Source organism: Pongo pygmaeus, chromosome 11, assembly GCF_028885625.2.
Source record: "Pongo pygmaeus isolate AG05252 chromosome 11, NHGRI_mPonPyg2-v2.0_pri, whole genome shotgun sequence".
NCBI lineage: Eukaryota > Metazoa > Chordata > Mammalia > Primates > Hominidae > Pongo > Pongo pygmaeus.
Window position 1 is genome coordinate 21100922 of NC_072384.2, and position 8449 is coordinate 21109370.

The following is an 8449-nucleotide window of genomic DNA, read 5'->3' on the forward strand; positions in this document are numbered from 1 at the left end:
GAAATAAAATACTTCAGAGTGTACCTTATTTATTTCCTTAGTATTCCTAAAATTTCTAAGATATATATATATATTTATATATGTATATGTGTGTGTATTGCTTGCCTGCCTTCCTTCCTCCCTCCTTCCTTCCTTTCTTCCTTCCTTCTTCTTTCTTTCCTTTCCTTTTTCTTTATTTTCTCCTTTCATTTTTTCTTTTGTTGTTGTTTTGTTTTAAAATTTGTTTTTTGTTTTGTTTTATTTTATGTTAAAAGTTCTGATGAAAATACAGAAATGACCCATGTTTCCTTTAAAATCCCTGGAAGAAGAAGCAGTACATGAAGTGGTAGGAGTGAGCCTAATGTGTAAGAGGGATAACAGGGAGTTCAGTGAGGCAGAATGAATCAGTGGACAGGAGACTAAGAGTTCACTAAGTTCAGTGAGGCAGAATGAATCAGTGGAGAGGAGACTAAGAACAGATGAGATCAGGTAGTTAATAGAAGGCCAGCTCTTACGGGTCCTGAATGTCATTCTAAGGTTGTATGTATATATATATGAAAGAAAGAAACTACCTCTATCTGTCTCCTATCCATCTATCTATCTTCCTACCTTCTACTATGGTTTGGATATGGTTGGTCCCACCAAAATTCATGCTGAAATGTGATCATCAACATGGTAGTTTTAGGAGGTGGGAGGTGGAGCCTAGTGGGGAGTATTTGGATCATGGAGGCAGATTCCTCATGAATAACTTTGTGCCTTTCTTATAGTAGTGAGCAAATTCTAGCTCTCATAAGACTGGATAAGTTATCTCAGAAACTGGTTCATTCCTGCAAGTATGGATTATTACAAAATGACACCCTTCAGATTTAGTCTCCTGTTGCATGTGTCCACTTCCTCTTTAACCTTCTGCCGTGTTTTCACCCAGCAGTAAAGCTGTCACCAGAAGCTGAGCAGATACTGGTGCCATGCCCCTCGAACTTCCCAGCCTGCAGAACCATGAGGTAAATAATAAATGCTTTTCTTTATAAATTATTGAGCCTCAGATATTCTGTTATAGCAACCGAAAATGCACTAAGATACTATTTATCGTCTTATTGGTACTGTTTCTAAGGAGAACCCTGGAGAGAGAGAGGGAGGGAGAAAGGAAGGGAGGAAGTGAGGAAGGGAGGGAGGAAGGGAGGAAGGAAGGAAGGAAGGAAGGACAAAACTATGTTTTATTAAAGAGGATTCATAGATAAATAGGTACATGAAACAATTTTCAACACTGTTAGCCACTAAGATAATTCAAATTCAAACTACAGACTACATGACTACAGATTAAAGACTAAAGACTACAGACTAAATGACTAGAATGACTACAGACTAAACAAAACCAAACAGTGATAACACTAAATGCTGGTGGGAATGAAGAGAAACTGGATCACTAGATCACTCATACGTTGCCTAGATGCACCAAAATGAATTCTAAATGGACCAATGATTTGCATTAAAAAGATAATATATTGTGTATAACATTATTAGAAGAAAAATTCTAACTATTTACTTACTCTATTAAAATCTGGAAGCAAGAGAAGAAACCAAGGATGTATAAATAACAAACTATCAGACTTAACTATGTTATGAAATGATGAAAGACAAAGGAAACATACAATTGCTCTACAAAAGACCTCCTAAAATTGAAACTATACAAGATGTCTAACTGGGCTAAAAAAACTCATTTCGTGAAGAAGAAAGTCACCAATAAATGTATGAAATTAGGATTTACTTTAGTAGGAGTTCTGAAAATATAAATTAAAAGTGTTAGACATTAATATTTGCTCTTCAACTCTTTGACTTTCTATCATAGATTTCTCTGAGTTTGCCACACTGAAAGCCTTCCACATCTGCTTAGCTTTTATTCATGCATCTGCAAAATGCAAATGCAAGGATGTTAGAATCCAGGCAGTGGACCCTTGAGCATGGGCAGTGGGAGCTAGTAGATAAATACCCACCTCTTCTGTTCCCTGGGTAGACAGTTCTCAGCTGCCTTCTCCACAGGCTCCATCTATATCGTCCCTAGTAGAATTCAGACCCAGTTGCCCACAGTGCTAATCAATTGGATAATGTATCCTTGGATAAACTTCCTGCACATAAACCTTTTTCTCAGTTCTTGGTTTCTTCAGGAAACTTTGCAAAGACATTGGTTTTTATTTACAAAACAATGTACATTAACTTTATATCTTCAAAGCTGTTTAATCAGCTAGAAAAACTACATACTTTTATACAGCATGAATTATTTATTGAACGTCTGTGATACGTCCATAATTATGCTTGACATGAGCCTAACACCAAGCAAAACTAAAACCACCACCCAAACAAAAAGAAACTTTGCACTCAAATAAGTTATAGTCTTGTGGAGAAAGCATACAAAGAATCACACAGAAAAATTAATAGCAAATGAATTAATGTTTAAAACAAGTATAACATATATCAATTGGTAAAATAGGGTTAATCAATCTAGTCATACAGGCCAGGGAAGGCTTCTCTGCAAAAGTAGTGATTGGACTGAAAACTGAGGAAGGGTAGAAGTGAAATAGGCAACGATTATAGAGATAGAGACAAAAGGGCATTTCTGAGAAAACAGACAGGAAGAGGCCTAAAGTATTCACGCTACAAATATCTTGGATAAATATGAAATAGCATAAACCAAAATAAAGTAACTAGAGGGCAGGTATCAGGACAGAGCCTTGTGCAACATAAGACTGTGTGAGCAGGAACAATGCTAGACAAACCTATTAGCTGAGAGCTGGTATTATCGCATTTCATTGGTTTTCATAGGACTTCTGTTTTCAAAGACAATTCTGGCTACCATAAATAATATTCATTGAAAGTTTATACCCTATGCCAGCCACTGTTTTGAGCACCATGCGTGTACTACATATTTGATACTCACAACAACCCTATAATATTTATATTGTTTACCCATGGCAAGAGTGAAGAGTTGAGAAACATTAATGATTTTGTCCAAAATCACACAGTAACTGTATGACAGAGCAGACCCCAGCTGACGTCAGCACTCACCACACTGCAGGAATAATGGAAAGAGTAGCAGTACAGATTTGGGTGCCCAGTTAAAAACCTATTTTGTCCATCCAGGAAAGAGAATAGGAAACCTTGGTCTATATCTGCAAGACAAAATGGAAAGAAACAAATTGATTGTGGTTCTCAAATGGAAGTAATTTTGCTTTCTATGCCCACTGCTGGACATTTGGCAATGTTTGGAGCAGTTTTTGATTGTCAGAACTTGAGGGTAGAGTGCTGCGCTACTGGCATCTAGTGCATAGAAGCCAAAGGTGATGCAAGGCAGTCCCCCTCAACAAAGAATTATTCAGCCCAAAATGGTATCAGCAAGCTTACCAAAGTCAAAATAACTAAACTGATTATCATGACCATCTAAGAACTAACTTACTGAGAAATGCGATTGAGAGGTTGGAAGGTAGTTGCTGAAATGTCACAACAGTGTTTGAGGTAACAGGTGTGCAAATTGCCCTGATTTGATCATTACATGGTACATACATGTATTGAAATATCACACTGTTCTTGATAAATATGTATAATTATGATGCATCAGTTAACATAATTTTACAAAGTAAAAGCAAGGAATATTTCAGAGGGAAAATAAATACAGCTGGATGGTGGATGGAATATGCGGGACGAGAGAGCAGGGTGTGTCAAGGATCATGTATAACAGAAAAGAAAGTGACAACACAGTAGGGAAAGAACCAGGTTTAGGGATATCCTGTTAGATAATCATTCAAAGAGAGTTGTTTTGGAGCTGCTTGGTTTTATTTAGTTCTAGAGCACAGAAGGGAATTTTAATCTTACATTAGAGATTTATAATTTGAGTCATCTGGGTATAGATGATATTTGAAAGCATGGACTTAAATGTATCTCCTAGAGTTACCACTTGAGGAAAAAGAAAAACTAGTGCCCTAGGATTGAGCCTTAAAGGGATGAAATGTTTAATGGTCTTTTACTAACAGAAAAGGGAAGAGAGAGATAAAAGAGGGGGGAGTTTGTGTGTGTGTGTGCGTGCGTGTGTGTGTGACAGAGAGAGAGATAGAGAAAGAAAGGGAACACACATCAAATCAGAGATGTAGGAAAATAAAAAGAATGTGTTTTAAAAGACGTCAAGGGAGGAGAGTTGAAGAAATGACAGAACAGTGTTAAGAAGTCAAATAAGGTACAAAGTTGGAGAAAAAGTTTCAGGAACTTTCATGGAAGTCATTCAGCCCAAGTCAAGAGCTAATTTAGGGTGAGGAGAACTTTAAGGGTTGGAGTGGAATCAGGCACACACACTCACACACACACACACACACAAACAAACCCCATTCCAAAAATAATTTTACTAAATACAATATGGCATACTAGGTAGTTTAGCATATTTTACATGTAATAATCAATTTTTACCCAAATACTGTACATGCAATAATCAATTTTTACCCAAATACTATAAAGCATATACCATTATCCTTATTTCACATAGGTGAAATGAAGGCTTAGAAATCTTAAGTCATTTGACTGAGGCTTAGAGATCTTAAGTCATTTGTCTGAGGCTGCACACAAGGCTTATTTTGGAACCTGGTTTCCAGTGCAAGCCGTGCATGCTCCAGTGCTTACACTGTTTCTTTTACGCAGCCCAATAAGGGAAATCTCTAAACTCCATGGCATCTGCTTATGTTGACTTTAATCTTACTTACAAAATATGGATTCATCTCACTCAGATACAAAATTGTTTTCACGTTTTCTCTCTTTTTATAAGCAAGGTTGGCCATGGGGTTATTAATCATTGCTGCAACAGATAAAGCTGGCTTGTAAAAACCAATCTCCATTATTCATTTGGAACCACATTGTGGACTGAGATACTGTATCACCAAAGGACACAGATGGTCTGTGTTCCTGGTAAAAAAAAAAATAAAATAAAATAAAAAAAAAAAACAAAAAAACAAAAACACTTTACAAAGGCATTTCTATCTGCAGTTCATAGGTTCCAAATCCATTCCTCTCAAACACAATGCTCACAAGGTCATCATTTATGGTGGACCTTTAATTGCTTTGTAATGGAAAATGCAGTATATTTGTAAATGACATTAGAAAAAACACAGTAAGTATAGTACAGATAGATAATACAATTAAGTATGATATATTCAGATTTCAGATCTAATGATAAGTAAAATCGAACTAGATGAATGAAATTTGTTCTATCACCCTCCTAACAGTTGTCTCCTTATCAAATTTGCCTGCTGTGGTCTAAGATTCTCTTTCCAGTCAGAGAGACTTCCCTAAAAGGCATATCACATTATTCTACTGCCCTGTTTTTTTCTGTTGTTGTTGTTTTTGGTTTCTGGGTTTTGGTTTTGTTTTGTTTTGTTTTGTTGAGACAAGGTCTGGCTCTGTCACCCAGGCACAGTGCAGTAGTACGATCTTGGCTCACTGCAATCTATGATTTTCATGCTCAAGCTATCCTCCCACCTCAGCCTCCCGAGTAGCTGGGACTACAAGTGCGAACCACCAGGCCTGGCTAATTTTTGTATTGCTGCCTGGTTGACACTTTTTAAATGGCTCCCTGTCACCAACAGAGAGATGACCTGAAGCGCGCCCTTTATGCTCCCATTGACTAGTTCAAGATCATACATCTAGTATAGTGGCTGGGTTGGGAGTAAACCTCATGAAGTCAGACTCCTGCTCCAGCTCCCAACCACCAAGTTATAAAGATTTTCTGAAAGAGGGGTAGGTAAGTTATGTCCTGGAATCCATATCCAGTTTGCTGCATTTTTTTTTATGTGGTCCACAAGCTAATAAAGTTTTCTACATTTTCAAATAAATGAAAAAATTTGAAGAAGATGATCTCATTAACACATGGAAATCACATGTCATTCAAATGTCCGTGTCCATGAATAAAGTTTTATTGGAACACAGCCATGCCCATGTGTTTATGTACTGCCTATGGCTGCTTGCCGAGAGCAACAGAGTGATTGTGAGAGAGACTGCTTAGGCCACCATACTGAAAATATTTTCTATCTGACCTTTTGTGGAAAGAATGTTCCTACACCTAAACCAAAGATGGTAGTTAGAAAGGGAAAATGAAACTAGTGAGGTAAACAGGAGTCAAGTTTTAAAAGGTTAAATTGCTTTGTCAAAAAATGTGGACTTATAAGAACTCTGGACTTTACACATAAAATATATCTTTTTGAAGTTTTAACTTTTATAAATTGATTTGTATAAAGTATAAATATAGCTATATAATATAATGTTTTATATTGCATCTAAACATGTCTGAAGTATGTATGTATCATCACTTGAGTGTATTTTAATATTTATATCTTTTGCTTTCAAAAGTGTTACTCTTTCTGCCTGAGAACCTGTTCTCCTCCTTTAGTATTTCACTAACACTGACTGTTTTTTTACATAATTATTTTCAGTTATTGCCTCCTTTAGGAAGGTGTTTCTGACCTCTGCCTTTCCCTACTGTTAGATGTCCCTTTTCTAGACTCTCGGAGCTCGTACTTCTCTTTATAATGGATGTTTTTGCATTGTTTAATCATTGCTGATTTTCCTATCTGAGTTCCTTAAATCTTGGATTTATTTTTATTGATCTTTTAATCCTTGGTGCCTAGGAATTTTCCCATCAAAATAGAAACTAAGTAACACAAATTTGTAAATTAATATTCAAGAAATGCCACATACCTCTTGGACTCAGTTAGATCCTGGTTTCACTCAGAGGCAAAGGCTGGGATCCTTCTTTGTTAAGAGACCTGCAAGATGTCAGAAAGTCTTTGTGACCTGCAGCACTTTAGGAAAACTAGGGGCCAGTTGAGAGACTCACACACATAATTTTTCATAAAGAACCTGAGCCTTGTTTAAGCTAAAGTACCTGTATGTAGAAAAGGAAAATAAGAAGATGGCCGAATAGGAACCGTTCCGGTCTACAGCTCCCAGCGTAAGCGACGCAGAAGACGGGTGATTTCTGCATTTCTATCTGAGGTACCATGTTCATCTCACTAGGGAGTGCCAGACAGTGGGCGCAGGTCAGTGGGTGAGCGCACCGTGCGCCAGCCGAAGCAGGGGCGAGGCATTGCCTCACTCGGGAAGCGCAAGGGGTCAGGGAGTTCCCTTTCCAGGGGTGACAGACGGCACCTGGAAAATCAGGCCACTCCCACCCGAATACTGTGCTTTTCCGACGGGCTTAGGAAACGGTGCCCCAGGAGAGTATAGCCCGCACCTGGCTCAGAGGGTCCTACGCCCACGGAGTCTCGCTGATTGCTAGCACAGCAGTCTGAGATCAAACAGCAAGTCGGCAGCGAGGCTGGGGGAGGGGCGCCCGCCATTGCCCAGGCTCGCTTAGGTAAACAAAGCAGCCTGGAAGCTTGAACTGGGTGGAGCCCACCACAGCTCAAGGAGGCCTGCCTGCCTCTGTAGGCTCCACCTCTGGGGGCAGGGCACAGACAAACAAAAAGACAGCAGTAACCTCTGCAGACTTAAATGTCCCTGTCTGACAGCTTTGAGGAGAGCAGTGGTTCCCCCAGCACGCAGCTGGAGATCTGAGAACGGGCTGACTGCCTCCTCAAGTGGGTCCCTGACCCCTGACCCCCGAGCAGCCTAACTGGGAGGCACCCCCCAGCAGGGGCAGACTGACGCCTCACACGGCCTGCCAGGTACTCCAACAGACCTGCAGCTGAGGGTCCTGTCTGTAAGAAGGAAAACTAACAGAAAGGACATCCACACCAAAAACCCATCTGTACATCACCATCATCAAAGACCAAAAGTAGATAAAACCACAAAGATGGGGAAAAAACAGAGCAGAAAAACTGGAAACTCTAAATAGCAGAGTACCTCTCCTCCTCCAAAGGAACGCAGTTCCTCACCAGCAACGGAACAAAGCTGGACGGAGAATGACTTTGACGAGCTGAGAGAAGAAGGCTTCAGACGATCAAATTACTCTGAGCTATGGGAGGATATTCAAACCAAAGGCAAAGAAGTTGAAAACTTTGAAAAAAATTTAGAAGAATGTATAACTAGAATAACCAATACAGAGAAATGCTTAAAGGAGCTGATGGAGCTGAAAACCAAGCCTCGAGAACTACGTGAAGAATGCAGAAGCCTCAGGAGCCGATGCGATCAAATGGAAGAAAGGGTATCAGCCCTGGAAGATGAAATGAATGAAATGAAGCGAGAAGGGAAGTTTAGAGAAAAAAGAATAAAAAGAAATGAGCAAAGCCTCCAAGAAATGTGGGACTATGTGAAAAGACCAAATCTACGTCTGATTGGTGTACCTGAAAGTGACGGGGAGAATGGAAACAAGTTGGAAAACACTCTGCAGGATATTATCCAGGAGAACTTCCCCAATCTAGCAAGGCAGGCCAACATTCAGATTCAGGAAATACAGAGAACGCCACAAAGATACTCCTCGAGAAGAGCAACTCCAAGACAC

The 8449-nt window shown here is 39.3% G+C and overlaps 1 long non-coding RNA gene across 1 annotated transcript; it reads right to left on the reverse strand.

Annotated features, from left to right (window-relative positions):
• Nucleotides 1-2924: 2924 nt before the first annotated feature.
• On the reverse strand, nucleotides 2925-7339 carry LOC134737673 (uncharacterized). Its single transcript, XR_010122782.1, has 3 exons — nucleotides 7241-7339; nucleotides 6706-6773; nucleotides 2925-3143 (listed from the first exon to the last, which is right to left on the reverse strand). It is a non-coding gene; the product is annotated as an uncharacterized LOC134737673 (long non-coding RNA).
• Nucleotides 7340-8449: the final 1110 nt, after the last annotated feature.